The sequence below is a fragment of the Urocitellus parryii genome, chromosome 10, assembly GCF_045843805.1.
Source record: "Urocitellus parryii isolate mUroPar1 chromosome 10, mUroPar1.hap1, whole genome shotgun sequence".
NCBI classification, from domain to species: domain Eukaryota; kingdom Metazoa; phylum Chordata; class Mammalia; order Rodentia; family Sciuridae; genus Urocitellus; species Urocitellus parryii.
Genome location: NC_135540.1, coordinates 14,019,382 through 14,043,855, shown reverse-complemented (window position 1 = coordinate 14,043,855; position 24,474 = coordinate 14,019,382).

The following is a 24,474-nucleotide window of genomic DNA, read 5'->3' as shown; positions in this document are numbered from 1 at the left end:
AAAAAAAGTTTACTTTGTTTCATGGCTTTAGAAGTTCTGGCCATGGTTGGCCAACTCCAGAATTCTGGGACCAAGTAAGCAGAATGTCATGGTAGAAGATCACAGCACAGAAAAACAGCTCAGAACTTGACAAGCAGGAAGTACAGGTTTCTGCTCACTAGGGAAAAAAAATTAAAATCCCAGAGAATTCAATGACCTGCCTCAATGACCTGCCTCATCCTGCCACACCCCACCTACATACACTATCCCCCAGATGATCCATATGAGTGGATCAATCCACTGACTAAGTTATAACTGTCATAATCAAATCATCTCTCCATGTTCTTGCATTGTCTCACTCAGGAGCATTTTGGGGACACCTCATATTTAACCATAACAAGTAGAAAATAAACACTGAAAATTCAGTGATCTGCTACTGCCCTCAATTTCTTCATGGTGAGGGCAGGCCAGTACCTGTCCTTAGAATTAAACATAGCTCTTGGTATAGGACTACTTGTTTTCTCAAGGCACTCTATCTCAGACCCAGCAATACGGCCCTAGTCTAATATACACGTTGACACAGAAGGCTGCAGATTTGTGTATGACCTGGCCACTAAAGGGCTCTCTGCAGCAGGGTCAAGCTGTCCTGCCACTGGGTCCATATGCTCCACAAAGTCCTGTGGTGTTAGCTACATCAGTGATTAGAAAATGTGCAGTAAATATAATACTTTCGTTGAGACAATCACAACAAAGTACTTTGGAATTCTGGAACAGAGCCAACCCATCCTCAGCAGGGATTTGTGTATCTTTTTAGAAATGTCTCTTGGCGTGTTGCTGGGCTTCTGCAGTCATGGAACAGTTGATGATAGGCCACCAAGTGAGAGAGCTGCCCTCATGATCTGGGCTGTGTCAGACCCATAAAGTTGAATGGACTCACATAGTTCATCCAAAAATAGAAGTTGTATGTATGAGACTGAGCAGGGATGGTGGGTGTGGACAGGCCGCATGATCAGGAGCAGGCTGACCTGACCCCCAAATCACCCACTCCAATTTCACCAGAGTCTCTTCCCCAAGGTCACCCATGACCGTACTGGGGGAGAGAGGTGCTGGGTGAGCTAATAGTGACTAAGTGGAGAAAGCGTTCCATGTCCAATGAACGAGATAGGTCAGCTCAATATGAAGGAAGAAGCTGAGAATGGGTGGCAGCTCTATTACAGTCACTTTCAGGGGTAATTTTGAAAAACACTGAGGAAAGGATCGTCCCACTGAGCAGAACTGTGAGTGCTACACCTGGCCACGTACGTTCTAAGAAAGCAGAAATGACAGAAGGTGAGCATATGTACAATTCCTGGTCAATGGCTTGACTTTCTGTTCATGGGCCTGGAAGGACAATTCTTGGAAGATGGAATTTCTAGATGTTACAGCTTACAAGGGTTCAGCTTCCAAAATCGCACAGCTTTCAGTTTGCCAAAGAAAATGGTGCTCAGCAAGCTGATGGCATTTAGGACTTTTCTATGTCAAAATAAAGTGCCTTTGAAACATTTCAATATTTTCAATTTAGGTTTACATATATATGTATATATAATATATATCTTTAAGCATAATAGAAGTTTTCAGCTTATTGGGTAACAGTTCTCAAGTGCTTATGCTTGTGTGTGTATATATGTGTATAGAAAGGAAAAATAATAAACCATTTTCTTCCTCAAGATAGAGGGAGACGGATGCTATAAACCACTGCATGCTTGAGTTTGTTCTGATGTGAGAAAGGAAAATGCTAGACTGTGATGGCATGGGCGTTGCCACACAATTTTCTAATTATCATATTTCTTCATGGAGTTGAAGGTCTTCTCATAGGCTGCCAGCAAAGAGTGAGATCTCAGTGATCCAAAAGATCAGACTTGACTCAATGTGATTGACATTAGGATTTCTCTAAGCATCTTTTCATGTTTTTAACTTTAATTTTCATTGTAATGTGATTTTTTTATTAGTCAGAAGTACTGTTTTCAGGCTTCTGGAATTGATGTATCTGTGACAGTGTATGGAATTGCTTGTGTTTTCTGTGTAACTGACAGGGGAAATCACGTCTTTTGTTTTTTTTTTTTTCTCCCCAAAGGATTGTCTTCCTCATGGTGAATATTTCCATAAAGCCTGATTATACATCATTGTGACAGACAGAAAAAAAAAAGATTTTCTTTTCTCAAATAACAGTTATTTTCTGTTAGATGCCTAGTATAAAGATTCTTAATGTGTAATGTTTGAGCTTTTTTGTATACATTAAATATAGTAATTCCAGTAAGTATTAATTTTAGAAGGCTGAGTGACACTCTTTGTCTAATGAAAACAGTATATATAAAATTTCACAGCATAGTTTTGTGCCCATGTAGGCTTTTGTTCCTAAAGGGGGGATATTTGATCACCCATCCTTACTTTTAAGGACAAGGGTCCTACTGTTGCAGTGTGCCAACAGTCATCCTACCACCTCCTAATTAAACCATCCAGAGGATGTATCCATAGCTCTCAGTGGCATCTTAATGAATCCTATTTAAGGGTAATATTGTTAGCATGACATTTGAGAACCCATATGAAATGTCCTCAGCTCACACTTTCCACAACCTCACCTTTTATTAAATATTGTGCACTTTCTGTGATAGACAAGTGGGAGCACCAGGTCCCCCAGTTCTCTAATGCCCTTAGAACTTCGCCATTGTTGTAGATCACAGTTTTTTTCCATAGTACCCACCATATCACCTAGACTGTAATGGGAGTAAATGTCATGAGTTGAAACCAGAGAGTTATCTCTTCAACTGCATGAAAACAACTACCCACCTCTCTAAAAACATAGGCAATCTGTTGGAGTATGGAAACCTCTAAACCAAGTCACACACCTTGTTAAAAAAATTAGACTTCTGATGAAGAACAGCAGGAAATAGCAGGTTCCCCATTTTTCAGAAGGGCAAAAAAATGTGTTATTTTGAATACCTCTGTTACATAAAATGCAGTTAAGAAGCAATTTACATTATAATCAGATCTCCCTTGGGTAGAACTGTCTTTTGTGACCTGCCTAGAAAAATGCAGAACAGTCTGAAATACTACTTCTATAGGAAAAAAAAAAGTTCCAAAATGACCGAGTTAAAATTTTGAAGTGCAATCTTTATATAATATGAGGAGGATTGTCTACGTTTTCAATTACACCTACAGTGAGAGGAGGATACAATTCACATAGTCTTATTGATATTTTTTCCCATGGGTAATAAAACAGAACAAAACTGGGAGTAGTTTACACACTAATTGAGAGCAGAGAGGATTCGTGATCTTTGTAGCATGTTCACAATTCACCATGAAATTTTATTAGTGTATATTTCAATGATGGTTCCTCTTCTTTCCCCACTAGCAATGTATCTTGTCATTCCTCACAAAGATAGATGATTATGAATTTATCATATATTTATCATATATTTTTTGAGTCTCTGCATGCCAGGCACAGGGGATACAGGAAAGTATACGCTATTCTCTGCATGAAGTAGCTTCTAGAACATGAAGGCAGACAAAGAAATAGGAATACAAATATATGGTAGTTCAATGTGGCAATTCAGCAATAAAAATCAGTTTTAATGCAAGGTACCACCATAAAGATGGAAGTGATTAACTTCATGTATGAATGTAAATAAGCTTTTTTAGTTATCCTGGCCAGGCTGATAAAGTGTAAAGCAAGGAGACAAAGTTGTGTTATAACTATTTCTAAAAAAAGTATCTATCTATCTATCTATATATATATATATATATATATATATATAGTACACAGTTAGCTGTCAGCTTTCCGTCACTGTGACAAAATACCTGACACAACAACTTTAAAAGGAAGAAATATCCAGTTTTTATCAAGGTTTCAATCCAAAGTCACTTGATTCTGTTTCTTTGGGGCATGTGGTACAGCAAAACATCATCACGGCAGAAGTACATGGTAGAGGAAGCTGCTTATTTCATGATATCCAGGAATCCAAGACTGAGACAGGAAGAGGCCAGGATATCAAGATCCCTTTCAAGGTCATGTGTCCAGTGGCCTTACTTCACTCCCCTGGGCTCCATCTCCTGAAAGTTCCAGCACCCTCCAGTTGTACCACAAAGTAGATCTCAAGCCTTCAACATATGGCCTTTGGGTGGTGTTTAAGATCCAAACAGCCACAACAACATCCGCTCTACTGAAGTATTTTTGAGAAAGATGAGGCAGGAGATTTAGATGGGTATCACACTGTAAAGGGTTTTGTAAGCCCCATAAGGAGTTTAGGCTTTACCTTGCAAACAATTCGGAGCCATAAAGCATTGTGAGCAAGGTTTGTGTTCTAGAGAAATCAACTTGGTGGCGATGGAAGCATAAAGTCAGAGGAGAGGGCAAGAGTAGAAGCCAGAGGCTTCAAAAATTATTGATTTATAATAAGATATAATTGACAAAAGTAAGAGATTGTGTTAATGTGTAAAAAAGAGAGTAATGGGTAGATATGACACCTAATGAGGAAAAGCCATTGACAGGACTTGACAAGTTTGGTGTGGGAGAGTGGATTGAGGAAGGAACTCTCATGACTCTCAGGCTTGTGCTTGGGATGAGAAGGAGTCACCAAAATGGATGTGCAATAATAACAGATTTAGGGAAAATATGATCAGTTGAATTTCAGAAATGATGTATTTAGTATGTTTTGAGGATATCCAATGGAGCTATTTAGTAAATTACTGAATATATACTTGAAAAAACCCATAACTGTTAATATGGGTGACCTGGATTGGAAAAAGATTTAATAGCTATTGTTGCAAAGGTTGGACTAAAATTCCAGGATGATTGTTAGTGCTCAAAAATTCTTTTTCTAAGGATCAATTATCAAAGACATTGACATTTAAGAGAAAAGCAAAGAAGAAGAATCAGGAGGGCACATTGTCTGGGTTCTATGGGTTCAGAATGTTTAAAAAGAGAGATTTAAACTCACCTGAAAGGTTAAATCAGATAAACAGAGAAATTCCTTGGAAGTTAGCAATCAGATCATTGCTTACCTTGGCCAGTAGTGTTGCGTAGAGGCTAGATTGCCACAGCCTGTGATTGTCAGTGGGAATTTGAAAACTATTCTTTCAACATATGTGTTTGAGATGGAAGGGAAGAACAGATAATGATATAAAGGAGTGTCACTTTATGGGTTAGAACCTTGAATAGGCTACAGTACAGGAGAAATAAATGAATAAAGGGGTATTGATTCCTATAGAGGAAAAAAGAGAATATAAGGAACAGATTTTTGGTCTAAAAATGGTATAAAGTTTATACAACTCAGTCTTCAACGAAAGAGAGAAGATGAAGAAAATATTGTATAGATGCAAATGTAGGAATGGGGTGATATAGTTATAAAAGAATTTTAATGATAAAAAAAATATTTATAGAAGATGGCTAAAGAATGTGGACCTAATATTGCCCTGAGAGAATTGATAAGCTGTGGAGTCAACTAAAGTAGGAAACTATGAATTTTTATTTAAACCATGTTTTTGAAAGTTTCAGTATGTCATTCAGCTTCTTCAGTGTAAGGTTATGAATGTCAGGTATTAGAAATGTAGTGCTGATGAATCAAACGTCAAGTTCAACAGATTAATGATGCATATGTGTGTGTATTATATGCATATATGTATATGAATGTATATGTATGGATATATAAATTTTTAAAAAGTATTCATGCACATATTCATATAGTGTTCTCTCTCCTCTCTATACACACACATATATTACTTTAAAGTAATAAATTAGCTAATCAATATTTATTTGAGTACATCTTTGATAATGTAATAATACATGCAAAAGGATTGAAAGGGCATTTTAATATACATCTTAATTGGCAACATGTTTTTAATAAGCATTGGAGTTGGAGGAGGAGAAGTCTTTGCTTCACTAGTCCAGAGTAATTTTAACTGCTATATTCCCTCTCACCCAGCTGCCTATTAAATTTATTTCTTGCTATCAGCAGGGTATGGTTAATGAATGTTAACCAAAGAATATTTTAAAAAGGAAAAAAAGGAAGCTCAAATAAGCCACAAAATTTGAAAAGACTCAGTGTGAAACCTAGCACATGAATATGTTCGTAATTCTTTTCAATCATCTTCCTTACTTTTTTTTGACAGAATTTGTGGAAACTTCTTTAATATGTGGCCTTTGACTCTGTATAGATAAAAATGTCCTACTTAAGATATTCCCCAGTCTTTGATCAGTACAGTCAGAAGTAATGTGCAAAATTAAAATAATTTTGCTTACCTTAACAAATTTTTCACGTTTTTTGTGATATAAGTAAATTAGAGTTTCTTTTCATTTACTTTAACTTATCATTTCAAACCTGACATAAATCTTTTGATTTGGGTTGTTCCTATAGAGAAGGAGGAGGAAGATCACAGAAACACACATACAATATCACTTTGTGGCAAATCATATACATATTCAAAGAGATTGAATGACTTTGTTAGCAAATATCAAAATAAAAAGGCACATTTGATAGGAGAAGGTATCTGGGTCAATCTTGTTAATTAAAAATAGTGAAAAACCTAGAGTTGAAGTTTGCAGGTCTAGCACTCTTTACAATCAGAATATTTTAAGCAAACACAACCTTGAATGAAAATGTATTAAATGTACAAAGACACTTATTATGCAAAAAGCAGCTTGATAGTGTTGAATTTACCAAGCCAGTAAATCTTTTTCTTATAACAATCTACAAACATTTTTGGATTTAGCAGAGTATTTTAGAGCAGTATTTTAAAAATAATTAGTGGTAAATTATTCCCTAGCTTTCCTTCTTTCCATCCTTTTATTTCTTCTTTCAGTCCTTCCCTTCCTCCCTCCCTTACTTTCTGTCTTTGTAAAGGGATACTTGTGTAAAATGCCATATACTTGCTGCCAATTCCCCCTTCAATTTGGTTCACAAGGCTTCATCCTTTCTTTGCAAAAGCCTTACCCTTATAACCACTCCATTCTTGTAACCAATGTGCTTCATGAACTGAACTGGAAATAGTTTGAGATTTTACTCTACTTGCAAGATAATAAGTTAATCTGACACAGCTTCATGGAGGAGGGGGAAGACATGAGACTCCTGGGTCAAAGACAAGGTACTTGACCCTTCATGACACAGCAATCAACAGGGCAGCACATCAATTTCACTTCTCTCAAGTAATACAGGGGCATGCAAATGGGCCCAAGTGAGCAGGACTAATAAACACAGGGAACCCATGTCTTCTGTAATGAAGAATAAGAATGTCTGTCTTCCTAAGTGAGTCATTATCTTCATCCTGCTACTGAATAGAGGAGGAAGACACTATCTTTAATTTCCAAGATTTTTTTTTAATACTAACATTCTTTAAAAAATGGTTTGGAACTAAAGCAGTGTTTTTGTTTACCACATGTATAGAAATATGAAATTTATAGAAAATTGACTATTAATAGTAGGTTTTGTCTTAGATCTTTTCAAATAATTCTTTGGTGACTGAGATCCTTAACATCCTGCCTTATTTTTCTATTTTTTAACTTAACATAATGTTAAGTTAAAATATGGAATTCATAGAAAATTGACTATTAATAGTAGGTTTTGTTGTAGACCTTTTTAAATAATTTCAAATAATTCTTTGGTGACTGAGATACTTAACATCCTGCCTTATTTTTCTATTTTTCTAACTTAACATAATGTTTCATGTACTTTAAACTTTGAGTGTGTGAGTCTTGGCTATTGTTATATACCCTTTCACTGTCAATGGACACCTCTGTTTATAAGTCCAGGCCACATTGGAAATTCAGACACAATGGTCAATTCTGTTTGCCTGGCTCTGTCCTGCAGAGAATGTGCAGGTGGTGTTTCAATGTTTGCTTTGTGGGGATTCTTTTTTTTTTTTTTTTTTTTTTTGGCAAGTTACTTTTTATTTTTGTTTATTTTTTGTTAAAGATTTGAAATACTCAGCCCATTTTATTTTGTAAAGAGCAAGCATTCAATATGAGAACTTTATGTGTCCCATAAGCTCTTTGTTGTACACATGTATTTTGACCTCATTCATTTTCTTTTCTCTATCATAAATTGATCTTTTTCTGTGTTCATTATAGGTGCAGTTATAAGAATTTTGTGTAGATGTGTATTTAATTGTATAATGTTTCCTTTTTCTATTGCTTTGTATTACTTTTGGTTTTATATATTTAACTATACTATATTATTAATGTTTGTATTAGTTTCTGAGCAGCGGGAATAGTGTGATAATAGCTGATTTACTTTGATAACTTGGCTAGCAAACCCCTGGTGGTGTTTTACAATAATAAATAAGCTGTGGTTTGGGCGTGTGAAGATTTGTTTATATACTGGCTTCTGGTGTCTTCTGCCACATACTTCAATTACATATAGTGCCATACGCCTTCCATTTTGCTTATGGAAGCTAAGATTCCTGTATTGTTTAGGATGGTCTGCCCTTTTCCAATATTTTCAAAATTTTTCCTTGATAAATGCTTGTAGCATTATGAATACAAGTCAGTGAAATTTATTCAAGAAATTGAGAAGTCTGGGCTTGGAGCTGAGTAACTGTGTGAGTTGGGAAAATCATCATCTTCTCTTTATAATTCATGCTCCTTGCTCTACCTTTTTTTCTAGAACTTTGCAATGACAATCAGACAAAAGTTGTTCATAATAGTTACATTTATCTTTTATCCGCGGCTAGGTCCCATCTATCCAAGAGAATTCTGATGATATATTTATTTGTCTTTGTACATTTTCAGGACCTTGATCAATCTAATAAGTTATCTGTGAAATGGGACCAATGCACACAAATATTAGGGTTTTTTTAGTATTATTTGAGATAATTTACTGGACATGTCATCACCATAAATCAACACAAAATTGCAGATATGGTGATCAAAGTCTCAGCTTTTACAAAGCTGATATTTAAAACTAACTTGTATTATGACAAAATACAGATGCAGACATACAGAAAATTATAATAAAAATCTTGGCCATTTCTATCTATATGTCTATAGTTATGCTTGTATATCTAATATACATCTATTTCTACCTCCTTCTTTATCTCTATCACCTACTATGTTCTGAACACTGTAGTAGGTATTTACACATTAATCCTGATAATGACCACAAAGTGTGAATGAAGGAATTCTCATGAATAATTTATCAATCACGTTCTTCAGCAACAGTGGAGGAGAACTAAGCTAACCTTTGCTTATTAATCTATAAACTCAGGCAGTTGATAGAACAGAACTCATCAAAAATGAATAGCAAGCTTGAATGCTTTAGGTTGTCACCCATAGTTCAGTTTTTGTTTGCTTTTGTTTCTTGATACAAAATTAGTCCTGGCATCCAATCTTGTTATCCCTCAAATATTTAAGATTTATAGTCAAACGAGATCCAGCTTTTTTTTGAGTCTCCTCCATCAACTGTCATATGCAGTTGGTTTTATATGTAGCAGGGATATGAATTTAAATCTATATATAGGGCTTTACCATTCCCTACTTAACATTTTTCAATGGATTCCTATTGCATTTAGAATAAAATACAGATTCCTCACCTTGTTTCCCAAAGTTGTATATCTTCTAGTGACTGCTTACCCCTCCCGCCATTGCTATTATGCCATTCCTATTATTTCCACCTTCTCTGGAAACACAAACTCTATTTCCAGCCTCAGTAATATCAAGTGTGTTCCTCTGGACTGGTCTGGATTACTTTCAGTGCCATTGACATGTAGCCAGATTTTCATGGCACATCAACCAATCACCCCTTCCTGTTCAATATTCCCAGTCCGAAGTGGACACCAGCCATTGTCAGCTGCCACTTCTTTTGAATCCTACATGCAAATGTAGGATTTATGTCTCTTTGTGTATTTTGTCTCCCTCAAAGAGATCTGTGTAGGTTTTCAAAGGAAATAATTTAAAACATTGCTTCAAGACATGGAACTGTTATTCAACGACAAGAAAACTACATGCAATGCTCATGCATGAACCACTGATTTGTGACTGTTGAGAAGAAGAATGAGCTCAGGAATGTGATATGTTGCCAAAAAGAAAGAATAATCAAAGGTGATAACTCACTAGAGTTACATGGTCTAGAGCAAGTTATTGTTTAAAATCTGCAGAAATGTATTTAGTTCCCTGCAGTAATGGGGGCAGACACCAAATTGTCTTCAACTGAGGGCTGATAAACCACTTGTGAGCAAATTTATGTGTGACAAAATCTAACTGCTAATGAACGGAAACATCTGTGATATAGAAAAGACCCATGTTTTAGGAGCCAAAAGAAGATTTTGAGGCTGGAAGAGTAGTAAGAGGGATTTTTCCATGGAGTCAGGTTCTCTTGAAGATGGAAGGAATCAAAGTAAATTAAAAGGGTCAAGAAATGGATTTGCCATAATTAAGGAGAAAGACAGGCAATGGACTGTGAAGTAAGTTGGAGTGAAGTCTAATTTGAATTTTGATTATTATGAGTTTTCTTCAATGTAAATGAAAAAGATACAATGGTTGCTTTGAAGAGTTGTGTAGATTTGTGAAAATCAGAATAATGCATGCATTGAAACACTATACATATAGTAGAAACTAGGTGGTAACCATCATTAAATAATAGTTTGGGAACTTGTCAGTTAACCCTCTAGTACTCATCAAGACTTGAACCTTAAGTAACAAGAACCCAGTGATTCAACCACCACCTATTCTGTGCTCCAGGATAAACTGCTCCCTAGATGTCTTTATGTCTTTGCTATAAAAGGGAGCATGCCTTCTCTTACCTATGAAGAGAAACATGGAACTCTTTAAATTTGCTGGAATATGAAATGTGGAGATACATAGCACTTTGCATATCTTTCTTGGTGCTTTTTTGCTCCTGCTTATTACTTTATCTTCTGTGTATTGTGTTCTCCCTTCTCTGGAAGAATGGACTTTGGTATCTGTCCCACAGTACCTAGTCCTTTTTCTATACTTTTTAGAATTTTGACTGGTTACACTGGTTGGTGAAGCTTCATGTTACTTTCCAGCAGTAAATAATAATAAAATAAAACAGACATCACAGTATGGTAGATAAAATGAAATTAAATAATGAAAATTCTATGCATTATGGCAAGCATCTATGGAGTTGTTTTTTCCCCTTCTTTGTCCATTCAACTAGTCATGGGATTTCAACTAGCCCCTCAATGAAGAACACACTTTAATCATGATTTTCAGTTTCATATTTCTAACAGCAGGGCAGAAAGCAAATACTTTACCCCCAGTTTTCTTTTTTCATTAGTAAACCATAATGATAAACTTTCCTCCCTTTAAATCTTCTAGTATTTTATTTTTCTTTTGATATTCTTCCTTTCTACCCTAGTCTATTTTTTCTAGATATGCTATGTGGATAAGAATCCATGCCCAAATCATTTTAATCAAATGCCATTATTAATCTGAAGACTATCTTTATATCAGGGTGTAAAACCAGGTATATACCTGGTTAAAATTAATATTTATTAAATTAAATTTATTATTATTATTAAATTTATTATTAAATTTATTATTATTATTAAATTTATTATTAAATTTATTAAATTAATATTTATTAATTTCAATTGTCAGTAAAAACTAAAGATTTGATAATGGGTTTTTGTCAGTTAACAATAGGTTAATTAAATCTACAAGTCACTATTAAAATACATTTAAATAATCCAAAGCCATATATTAAAAGGAAAAAACAAACATATACTTTAAATTGCTTTTCATTATTTACATGGTTTGTTTGGTTTATTTTTGTAGTAAAAAACAGTCACCACAATCAAATAACTATACTTTTGAGATACAGCATATGTTTTGTGTTTTTTTTTTGTCAGTCAATTTTTGGTGGAAAATAACCTCTTTTCCATTTATTTCTATAATGCCACATCTAGAATTATTATTTATTTTCTAGAATAGCTTATTTTATTCTATTCATAATATACATTTTCTTCATCTTCAGCTTCTGATGGATTTCCTGTCAGTATTTTTCAAATTTAATAGTCCCTGACATTTTCATTCAGAAGAGTTTAAAAAAGGTTTAACGGGGATCCAGGATAGTGGGCCAGAGGGAGGTAGCATTCTGTGTCACTCTGTGACCTGGGTCTCACCTAGTGGGAATACTGCTTTCCTGAGAGTGATAGAGGACCCCTCCACAGCTGATCCCCTGTAGGGATTATGGCTGTCATGTTGCTTGGGCCAGGCTCCAGCGTTAGAACAGGACTGGGGACTGGAGGTCTCGAGGGGGCCTTAGCAGGACCACCAGCACCCGCACCCATACAGAATTCCCAGACACTGCTCTTACGAAGGACACTCAGCCGCTACCCAGGTGCAGGAACTTCAGCGACCACTCCCGTGTGGACCCCATCTGCCCAATGTTGGGCTCTCCCTGTATCCTCCATCTTGAGACTCGACAGCTACCGTCATAGTCCCCTGCTCATGGTAGCCTGCCTACACGTAGGGAGATCACAGACTCTGATGAAAGCCACAGCAGCAACACTGCCTGCCACAGAGCTCATCTCTGTGCGCATTGCACAACACCATCACTTGGCTCCCCCCACCCGACCTGACACCCCAGCGCTGAAAGCAGCTGCCTCCATATTGGTTTACCTCCATCACCATCTTTAGTCAGGGCAACTACTCCCACCAGATAGCCAGGTACCCCTAGTTGTCTAAATCCCCCTAATCCTCAGCAGCCACTAACTCAGCAGAGTGACTGCCCAATTCAAAACAGCCCTCTGCAACAGGTGCTCATCCACCAAAGTGCAACACCTAGACCCCTGGAGAGAAAGGTTCCTGATTAAAAAGTAGAAAGAGACAGGGTGAGAGTGATACACTTTAGAGACTAATGTAGAGGGCAGGAACCATGAGGTCTACAGACAAGATGGGGAGATAAGACCTGGCACCAACATCACAGGAGCAGACCCCAAAGGAGATCATTGAGGTGCAGTCTCCCAATGGTACTGGTGGATGCCATACCACACTTCCAGGTGCCCTGCACCCAAGATCAACCCTCACCCCCTGGTAACCCCCATCATCCTGAGGGTGGATATATCGGTTAAGAACAGATAACCTACCTATTGGATCAGAAGGGAAACAGGAAAGATAGTGATCACCAACCAAAGAAATCCTTATTTCTCTATTCCAGATTTATTTTTTCTCTCTTCTCCCTCTTTATTCTCTTGCCCTCACATTCCCAAAATATGTGAAACCAAGTACTTTGCATGAATTAGGATATTGAGGACTGAGATGAATGAATAGTATATTATAGTGGTGTTGTCTATTCTTTTTTTGTTTTGTTTTTTCTCTCTCCAATTTTTACTATTTTAACATTTTTAATTTTTTCATAATATATATATATATGTATATATATATATATATATTTATGTGTTTGTTTAATGTACTCTACTGTCTTCCCTCTTGTTTGTCTACCCAAAATTACTACCTCTCTATTCTCCTGATATTAACCTTCTTCTTTAGATCTCTCCTTCATACTTCCTAAGATATTATAACTCTAGATCCTCACCTCATATCTCCTCAGTATATCTTCCTACAACTCACCCCTGGTTCTTTGTCCAACATCAAAAACTATAAACCCTTTTACAAACCTACTGATTATATTGTAGATAATAATTGAATTCCAATTTCTGGACTTTGTGACCAAACTGCAAAATATCTTAATAACAACTATTTGTTTTTAGGTGGTATTTTGTTTATATTGTGCCACAGTCCGGCTGCAGCAAAATAACCGGGGGGTGATGAACAACTTGTGTTCATTGATACAGCAGGAATGGGAGCCGTTTATTGTAGGACAGGAGTGGTATATATACATTCCACACAGCTTATCTTAATTAACATAAACTCGATACAGCAGTCAACCAATAAGGAATCTCCACACTTAATGGCTCACTGGCCTTACTTCATAAACCACTCCCTCTGGCAAAATGCCAGGCACCATCCAGACTTGTTTACAGACTCTAACAATATTGGGATCTGTTAACATTGTCCTTCCATTAAAGGAGAAGTATCGAAACCCTATGGGGCACTATAAGCTTTTTGGTTGTTAAGGTCTGTAGACAAGTCAAAATAACACCTGGTATTTTGCCAGAGAAATGTTAGAGTTCGTAAACAAGTCTGGATGGTGCCTGGCAAAATGTCAGAGGGAGTGGTTTGAGAAGTAACAAAAGCGAGCCATTAAGTGTGGAGATTCCTTATTGGTTGATTGATGTATCTAGTTTATGCTAATTAAGATAAGCTGTGCAAAATGTATAAATAGCTCTGTTGCCCTACAATAAATGGCTCCTATTCCTGCTGCATCAATCTACAGAAGTTATTCGTCACCCCCCAGCTATTTTGCTGCAGCCGGACCCCGGCATTTGGTAAAAAAATGGTAATGCCTCAGACCCACAGGGCTAGATAGGAAGACACATGAGCAACATGAAAAGACAAGGAAAGAAAGTGCCCCAAACAGATCAAGAAGCCACACTATTAGAATCCATGGGCAGCACAGCAGAAGAAAGGACAGAGAAGGAGCTCAAGATGTACATAATTAAAATGTTCTGTGAATTAAAGGATGATATAAGAGAGCAAATACAGGCAGTAAAAGATAATTTTAACAAAGAGCTACATAACCAAATAAAGGAAGCAAAAGATTACTTCAATGGTGGATAGAAGCTCTAAAGAAAAAACAACAGAAATCCCTGAAATGAAAGAAGCTATAAACCAAATTAAATGTTCACTGGAAAGCATCACCAATGGTTTAGACCACTTGGAAGACAGGACCTCAGACAATGAAGACAAAATATATAATTTCAAAAAGAGTGTAGACCACACAGTGAAAATTCTAAGAAACCATGAGCAGAGCATTAAAGAAATATGGGATAGTATAAAAAAAGACCAAATTTAAGAGTTATTGGGATAGAGGAAGGCATAGAACTTCAAACCAAAGGAATGAACAATCTATTTAATGAAATAATATCAGAAAATTTTCCTAACATGAAGAACGTATTGGAAAACCAAATTCAGGAGGCTTACAGGACACCAAATTGTACAAAACCACAACAGATCCACACCAAGGCACATTATAGTAAAAATGCCTAACATACAAGAATAAGGAGAGACAATTAAAAGCCATGAGAGAAAGGAATCAGATTACATATTGGGGGAAACCAATTAGATTATGTGCAGAGGTTTCAACCCAGACCCTGAAAGCTTCAAGGTCCTGAAACAACATATATCAAGCTCTGAAAGAAAATGGATGCCAACCAAGAATTTTGTATCCAACAAAATTAAGCTTTATATTTGATGTGGAAATAAAAACCTTCCATGATAAACAAAAGTTATAAGAATTTAGAGCTAGAAAACCTGCACTACAGAAAATCCTCAGCAAAATATTCCATGAGGAGGAAATGAAAAACAACCATGAAAATCAGCAGAGGAAGAAAAAGCTAATCAAAGAGAAGCCAAGTCAAAGTTAAATAACAAAAATAAACAAAAATGGCTGGGAATTCAAATCGTCTCAACAATATCCCTGAATATGAATGGCCTATACTCATGAATCAAAAGACATAGATTACCTAATTGGATAAACAAACAAACAAACAAACACCCAACAATATGCTGCCTCCAAGAGACTCATCTCATAGGAAAAGGCGTACACCAACTGAAGATGAAACGTAGGGAAATATCATACCACTCACATGGACTATGGAAGCAAGCAGGGGTTTCCATGCTCATATAAAATAAAGCAAACTTCAAGCTAAAGTTAATCAAAAGGGACAAAAGAAACATACATACTGCTCAAGGGAAACATACACCAACAAGACATAACAATTATAAATATATATGCCCTAACAATGGAGCATCTCTGTTCATAAACAAACTCTTCTCAAGTTCCAGAGTCAAATTGACCACAACACAATAATTTTGGGTGACTTTAACACACCTCTTTCATCACTGGATAGTTCTTCCAATAAAAAGCTGAACGAAGAAATTATAGAACTCAATAATACAGTTAATAAGTTAGACTTAACTGACATATATAGAATATTTCATCCTACAACGAGCGAATACACTTTCTTCTCAGCATCACATGGATCCTTTTCTAAAGTAGACCATATATTATGCCACAAAGCAATTCTTAACAAATACAAAAAGTACAGATACTACCCTGCATTCTGTTGTATCACAATGCAATAAAATTAGAAATCAATGATAAAATAAAAAATAAAAACTACTCCATCACCTAGAGACTAAATAATATGCTATTGAATGAAAAATGGGTTGCAAAAGACATCAAGGAGATTAAAAAAAATTCTTAGAGATAAATGAGAATATTGATACAACATATCAAAATCTCTGGGACACCTTTAAGGCAGTACAAAGAGGAAAGTTCATTGCATGGAATTTATTCCTTAAAAGAGAAGAAGCCAGCAATTAAATGACCTAAGACTACATCTCAAAGCCCTAGAAAACGAAGAACAAATCAACAACAAAAGCAGTAAAAGACAGGAAATAATTAAGTGCAGAGCTGAAATCAATGAAATTGAATCAAAAGAAACCAACAAAACAAAAAGTTGGTTCTTTGAAAAATAAATGAAATTGATAAACCATTAGCAATGCTAACAAAGAGAAGGAGAGAGAAAATGCAAATTATTGAAAACTGTGATGAAAAAGGAAATATCATGACAGACACTACAGAAATACGGAAGATAATTAGAAATGATTTTGAAAATGTACTCTAATAAAATAGAGAATATTGAAGGCATCCACAAATTTCTATAGGCATATGCATTGCCCAAATTGAATCAGGATGATATACACAATTTAAACACATCAATTCAAACCAGGAAATCGAAGACACCATCAGAAGAATAACAACCAAGAAAATCCCATGACTTGATGGATACACAGCTGAGTTATACAAGACCTATAAAGAATAACTAATACCTATACTCTGCAAATTATTTTGTGAAATAGATAAAGAGGCAGCACTTCCAAACTCATTCTATGAGGCCAATATCACCCTGATTCCAAAACCAATCAACACATCAAAGAAAGAAAACTTCATACCTATCTCTAATGAACATAGATGCTAAAATTCTGGCAGATTGAATGTAAAAACGTATCATAAAGATAGTGCTCCACAAACAGTGGGGTTCATCCCAGAGATGCAAGGTTGGCTCCACATATGGAAATCAATAGACCCAATTCATTACATCAATAAACTTAAAGAATCATACGATAATCTCAATTGATGAATCACACCTTTATGTTCAAAACACTAGAAAAACTAGGGATAACAGAAACATATCTCAACATCATAAAAGCTATATATGCTAAGTGCCAGGCCAACATCATTCTATATGAAGAAAAATTGAAAGAAGTCCCTCTGAAAACTAGAACAAGACAGGGATGCCCTCTTTCACCAATTCTATTGAACATAGTTCTTGAAACACTGAACAGAGCAATTAGATGAAAGAAATTAAAGTGATTCAGATGGGGGAAAAAAAACCCCTCAAATTAGCACTATTTGCTGATGATACGAGTCTACACCTAGAAGACCCAAAAACTCCACCAGAAACCTTCTAGAACTAATAAATGAATTCAGCAAAATAGCAAGATACAAAATCAAAATCCATAAATCAAAGGCATTTTTGTAGATCAGTGACAAATCCTCTGAAGGAAAGGAGAAAAACTACCCCATTTACAATAGTCTCAGAAAAAGTAAAATACTTGGGTATCAACCTAACAAAAGAGGTGAACGACCTCTATAATAAAAACTGCAGAATGTTAAAGAAAAAAAATGAAAGAATACCTTAGAAGATGGAAAGATTTCCCTTGTTCCTAGATATGCAGAATTAATATTGTCAAATTGATCATACTACCAAAAGCACTATACGGAGTTAATGCAATTCCTATCAAAATCCTAATTCCTCCTAGAAATAGTAAAATCAGTCATGAAATTCATCTGGAAAAATAAGAAACCCGGAATAGCTAAAGCAATCCTTACCAGGAAGAGTAAAAGCAGGTGGGATCACAATACCAGACCTCAAACTATACTACAGAGCAATAGTAAGAAAAACAGCATGTTATTGGCACCAAAATAGATAGGAGACCAATGGTTCAGAGGACACAGAGACTAACCCACATCATTACAGTTATATTTTAAAAAGGTGCCAAAAACATACATTGGAGAAAAGATAGCCTCTTCAACAGATGGTTCTGAGAAAACTGGGAATCTGTATTCAACAAAATGAAATTAAACCTCTATCTCTCACCATGCACAAAACTCAAATCAAAGTGGACCAAGGATTAAACCAGAGACACTGCACCTATTAGAAGAAAAAGTGGCCCCAAATTTCCATCATGTTGGATTAGGCCCCAAGTTCTTTAATAAGGCTCCTATACCCCAAGAATTAAATCAAGAATCAATAAATGGGGTGGGTTCAAATTAAAAAGGTTCTTCTCAGCAAAAGAAACAATCTGTGAGGTAAATGGAGAGCCTACATCTTGGGAGCAGATATTTACCCCTCACACATCAAATAGAGCACTAATCTCTAGGGTATATAAAAAACTCAAAAAAGCATTAAAAATAAATTATCCAATCAATAAATGGGCCAAGGAACTGAACACTTTTCAGAAGAGGATATACAATCAATCAACAAATATATGAAAAAATGTTCATCATCACTAGCAATTAGAGAAATGCAAATAAAAAGCACTCTAAGATTTCATCTCACTCCAGTCAGAAAGGCAAGTATTATGAAGACAAACAACAATAAGTGTTGACGAGGATGTGGGGAAAAGGTACACTCCTACACTGCTGGTGGGACTGCAAATTGGTGCAGCCAATATGGAAAGCAATATGGAGATTCCTTGGAAAGCTGGGAATGGAACCACCATTTGACCTAGGTATCCCACTCCTTGGTCTATACCCAAAGGACTTAAAAACAGCATACTACAGGGACACAGCCACATCAATGTTTATAGCAGCATGAACCACAATAGCTAAACTGTGGAACCAATCTAGATGCCCCTCAGTAGATGAATGGATAAAGAAAGTGTGGTATATATACACAATGGAATATTACTCAGCAATAAAAGAGATTAAAATCTTGGCATTTGCAGGTAAATAGATGGAGTTAGGAAAGATACTGCAAAGTGAATTTAGCCAATTCCAAAAAATCAAATGCCAAATGTTTTCTCTGATATAAGGTAGCTGATTTGTAGTGGGGTTGGGAGGGAGAGCATGGGAGGATTAGAAAAACATTAGAGAGGGCAAAGAGGTGGGAAGGGAAGGAAAGGGTCATGGAGGTAAAACAGATGGTAAAATGAGATGGATATCATTAACTTAAGTACATTTATGATGACATGAATGGTGTGAATATACTTTATATAGAACCAGAGATATGAAAAATTGTGCTCTATATGTAATAAGAATTGTAATGCATTCTGATGTCATATATATCAAGTTAGAATAAAAAATAAATAAACTAAAAAATGGTTGCATATAAAGCCTAAAAAAGTTGAATATCACATTCTGCTCCTCAAGTCTACTTTTTATAAGACAGTTATAATATTTTCTGTTCTCTACCTTCATTATAGATTTTTTCTAGCATGCAGAGATTACTAATAAAGAACTTTCAATTATACTGAAGAAAAGAATTCTTACATCAATGATATTATTAAATGAGTAATTGTTCTAAATTAAAAAATCCTATTTGAGATGTAATTTGCATAAAAGCTCAACAAAAAATTCTCATTTAATGTTACATGAACTATCTATTTTCTAAACTTTGAGGTATCTGCCTTGTACATTGAAATTAACTCTGAGCCCTAATTTACATGCATAAAATAAAAGGAATGAATGACTTATATTTTTTAAAGAATAAAGCACTTTTTCAGACACAATCTTTGCTTCATTTCAGAAACAATTCATACCATTTTCAGATTAAAACACAAAGTATATAAAACAAAAACTACAATTGTATTCATTACAGTATGAAATTGGAATTATAATGAGAAATACATTTTAAACAATTTTCACTGGATAAACACCAAATTATCAAGAGGTTTTCAATGATTTTTTAAAAAATATTTCATGTTAATTGTTCTTAACCGATCATCTTTTCCCCGCACACCTTCCCTAATCCTTCATACTTAAAGTTTCTGAAAGTTGAATCTGCTTCAGAAATTTCTGGTTTATTGGGGGAGATGGTTAAGAAAAATATCTGTTAGAAATATATCGCACAATCAATAAAGAAAAATGTAGAGTCCATATGGAGTAAAAAATAGAGTTTCAATTATCAAATAAATTCAATTAAGGGCAAAATGCAGGCTTTAGTTTCATTAAAGTAGTTTCCTATGTTTCTACCTGGAAAATCAAACAACATATGGGTAATATTCCAGGTGTTCCTGATATTTATGCAAAGAGCAAAGATATACTCTGTATAAATCAAAACCTGGAATTGTCAATAAACCAGAGTACTAGTTCCAATTTAAGCTATATATAGTATTGTACAATCATAATGCTCTATGGTCATAAGAACAATTATTCAAAATTATATTTACATGTATACTTTATTATTATAAAGTCTATTGCAAAGATTCATTCTGATTATACTGTGGTTATCTTTATGTGATGATTAAGATGATTTAAAAGATTATCTGGGATATGTAGCTTATAAGAATAATTTTAAAAATAATTTCTTAATTTTGAGAAATCCTGAGATCCACAATTGTAGGAACTTTGCTTTTGTTTCACAGTTATAAATCTAACTTGTAGTATTATATCTAAAGAAAAAAATACCTGATAAAATATATATTAAATATATGTATGAGTGAATTTGAAATAGATGCTTCATGTATTCAAATTTTATTAATTAAGGATTTTAACACCTTGTGCATTATATTAAGGACCAATTATTTTAATGACATTCATTTGAAAAAAAAAAATAGAAAAAACACCGAGATCAACAACTACCTTAAATAAGACTTAAAAAAGACCTGTGATTCAAAACTTCCAACATTCAAGTCAGCATGAACTCAGCCTCAAGGGACAAGTTCTTTGTGAAGATATATAATTAAAAAGGGTTTAGAGAGAAGCTCTAATTTTCCATGGAAATAAATTCCCACAAATTACAGTAGTCCAGTTTTAGCTTGCATAGGCACCCCGGGAGGGGCTCATGTTTTGTTGAGTTTTCTGCAAACATTTACACTCATTTTAAAATGGCACCTTTGCCCCCTCCTCCTAATTTTAGGTAGCAAAGCAAAACTAGGATATATTTCTTTAGTTTTTGGATTTATCATCAACATGTTCTTTCTTGGCTAAATGCCCAGTTCTTGCCTGCTTAGGATAGAAAGGGAAACAGAATTATTAGTTTATGTTAACAGTTTAAGCCCAAATAGTTCCTATCCTAAAAAAAAAATGAAAAAAGAAAAAGAAGTCACATAACACTATGAAAATTAATTTAAAAAAGGTAAAAGTCAAGACAGAAGATCACAGAGAAAGGCATTTTGTCTTTGAAAAACTTTTTTAAATGATTAATAACAATTTTAAGATATCTTCTCATCCTGATGTGCTTGGAGATCTCTGACACCCACAAATCCAATCCTGCTCTTGTGCAATATGGATATACCCTTATTCTTCCAAAATGAAAGCAAAGAATATGACTATAAGTAATATCTTTTTAAAAACATGTCTAAATTTATTCCTTCAAAGGAGACTTTTCCTTTAAAATGGACAACTTGGGAGACAGTCTATTTATTCCATTACATAAAGAGTTTGGAAAACCTCTCAATGTATTTCCTTGAAAATATGTGAGTTATGCAAAAACAAAAAATCAATCTCAGAACTATTAAAAACACAGACAATTTCGGGGCTAAAAATGGCACAGCCCAACTCTATCACTTGGATTATTCATGAGTCTTGGTTCCAGCTGAGCTCCATCCTTTTTCAAAAATGAAATCCAAATTTAAAGTCCAGCATTATTTGGTGAGCTAATAAAGTAAACCACAGAGTGAAAAGTTACTTCTAAAGATGTTTTCCAAAATGCCTAAAGAGATGGGTCCATTACTGGATTGAGACTATGAACTCCCAACTGACAAGTCTGTGAGGGAAAAAAAAAATCATAGCTTAGACACAGGCTTAAAAGTTCAGCCACATGTAGTTTTAAATTGCACTTCATAGTTGATGAGTGTGTATTAAGTGTCTGAATATCTAACTTTTTCTCAGGTTCTAAAATATATAGCAAATAAATAAGAGGTTAACTTAAGAAATAATTTGAATTCATGACTATCTAACAAACTACAGTGAAATGCTTATAGGTGGAGGAATGGGTCAATGAATAAATGTCTGCCTGTTCATCATGCCTATGTGAGTAATAAGACACAGTCATATGATTAACAGAAGGGTTGTAACTGGGCCCTGTCATGATGGACCTGCCTACCCAAATTTTAGTCTGCTCTTTGTGAACAGTTATTTATAATGATAATAAACTCTCGTATTTTAGACAAAATGGCAAAGTTTCACCAAGGAAGTTAAAAGAGATGGTTTGCCTATAGACCAAGGTTCATATTTTGCAGATTACCAGCAATGAAACATTGAAAACTGTCTTCAGAGAAAATAAGCTTGACATATTGTCTTCTTCCTCAGGAACACAAAAAAAAAAAAAAAAAAGAAAGAAAAAGAAACTTTAAATTAGAATTTGAGCTATCTTAAAACAGTATGAAACACTCCAGGAAATGTTCTTCAAATTTTAAAATCAATTCTCTGGAGAAAATTATTGATTCATATTTCATTTTCAATTGCCAAAAACATAGGTAAATATATATTTCTTATACATTTTCTATATTTTGAAATAACTATTTCCTGAAGGTAAATTCTAAATAAAATCAGATATGTCAGTTCAACATATGCCAGGTTAGATCTTATGAGTTTGACATTTCAGTTTAGTTACTAAATATCATATATCATACTAAAAGCTAACATTAATATGTAAGGAAACTTTGTACCTAGAAAACAGGGGTATAAAAAAATTACCTATAGTATGTGACCTCTTAATCACAGTACTGTATATTCTCTATTTTTCTATTACTAAAGAATCACAAAACCAAACACTAGTCTCTTAAAACTTTTAAATTCATGAATTTATGAATCAAAATTATTAGATATTAATTAGTTAATTTAGATACCTACTATGCACAAGAACTAATACTGTATGCAAAGAAGTAATTCACAGCCTTAAATAATGCAGTGTAGTTGGAAACAAAATACATGTACTAATTGAGTAAAGAAGACTTATGAAAGAAAAAAAAAATGGATAATATTGAATGACAAAAATATGGCCCTTGGTAACACAGGCAATGATTTATCTCATAAAGCCCAATCACTGGTACAAAAGAATAATTTTAGAATTGTCATGGCATTAAGATGACTTTGATAAGCATCAGAGCATAGAAATCTATTAAAGAATAGAAGATTTATATTGTTTTAATCAATGCTTATGGGAAAAATAGGCAAATGTTTTTTCTTTATATAGTTCCAATTATCTACATCTTTGACTTAATTTGTTCTTTTCCTCATTAAATAATTAAATTTCAATAGTGCCAACGTTGAGAAACTGAGCAGGATTTGTCCCCCGTGGACAAATAGCTGAAGTTGCGGTTCTACCTGTTGACCAAACTAAGGTCCAAGAAAAGACTCACTATAGCTAGTACCATCCCCCTCCCATCCATAACATATATCAAGTTTAGTATCATGAAAGAGAAATTAGAGGTGAGGTAAATGCCACTTCTTCTTTCTGTGTGGATATAATTTATTCTCAACTGAAAGGACCCTTTATAAGAGAATTCAATTAGTTGGATCATGGACCACGCCCTTGTTATCCCTTGCCTATAAGTGACATATTGACTCAGGATTTCTTCAGGGTAAGTAGAGAAGAGGTAAGATACCAAACAATGGAGAAAGTAGAAGGTACTTCTGAGATGTCTAGGAAGAGGGAAGATGTGGATAATTCCAACAAAATGATTTAGGGCATTTTTTCTCTTGGGGTATTGGATGACTTACCTGTGAAATGCCCTGTGTTCTAATACCGGGCCTTTCTATTGATCACTTTATATCTGAGACGTTTATTCCATTTCAGGATCTTCCAAAGACATAAGAAATGTGAAAAAGTCATTGAAAGGAGTTTAAGGACAAAGAAACATACTGAAGAACTGACGAAGATGGTAAGTGATGGTCTTAACCATTTCTAGCAGGCACGTGCTGCTCTCCTTAACCACAGGAATGCTGGGCTGGTGTCAGGGGCTCCACAGACATTTGCTGAATGTATAAATAGGGTTTATTTGAGTTTCCTTTAATGCATCCATAGCTCTCATTCCTTTCACCTATTTACCATCAAGCCTTGATTTTTCTTGTTTCATAATTTTTCGAACCTCTCTCTTTCTCTTCTGGTTGTGAATTTCTGAGAAAGACTTACATCCTTTCCGTG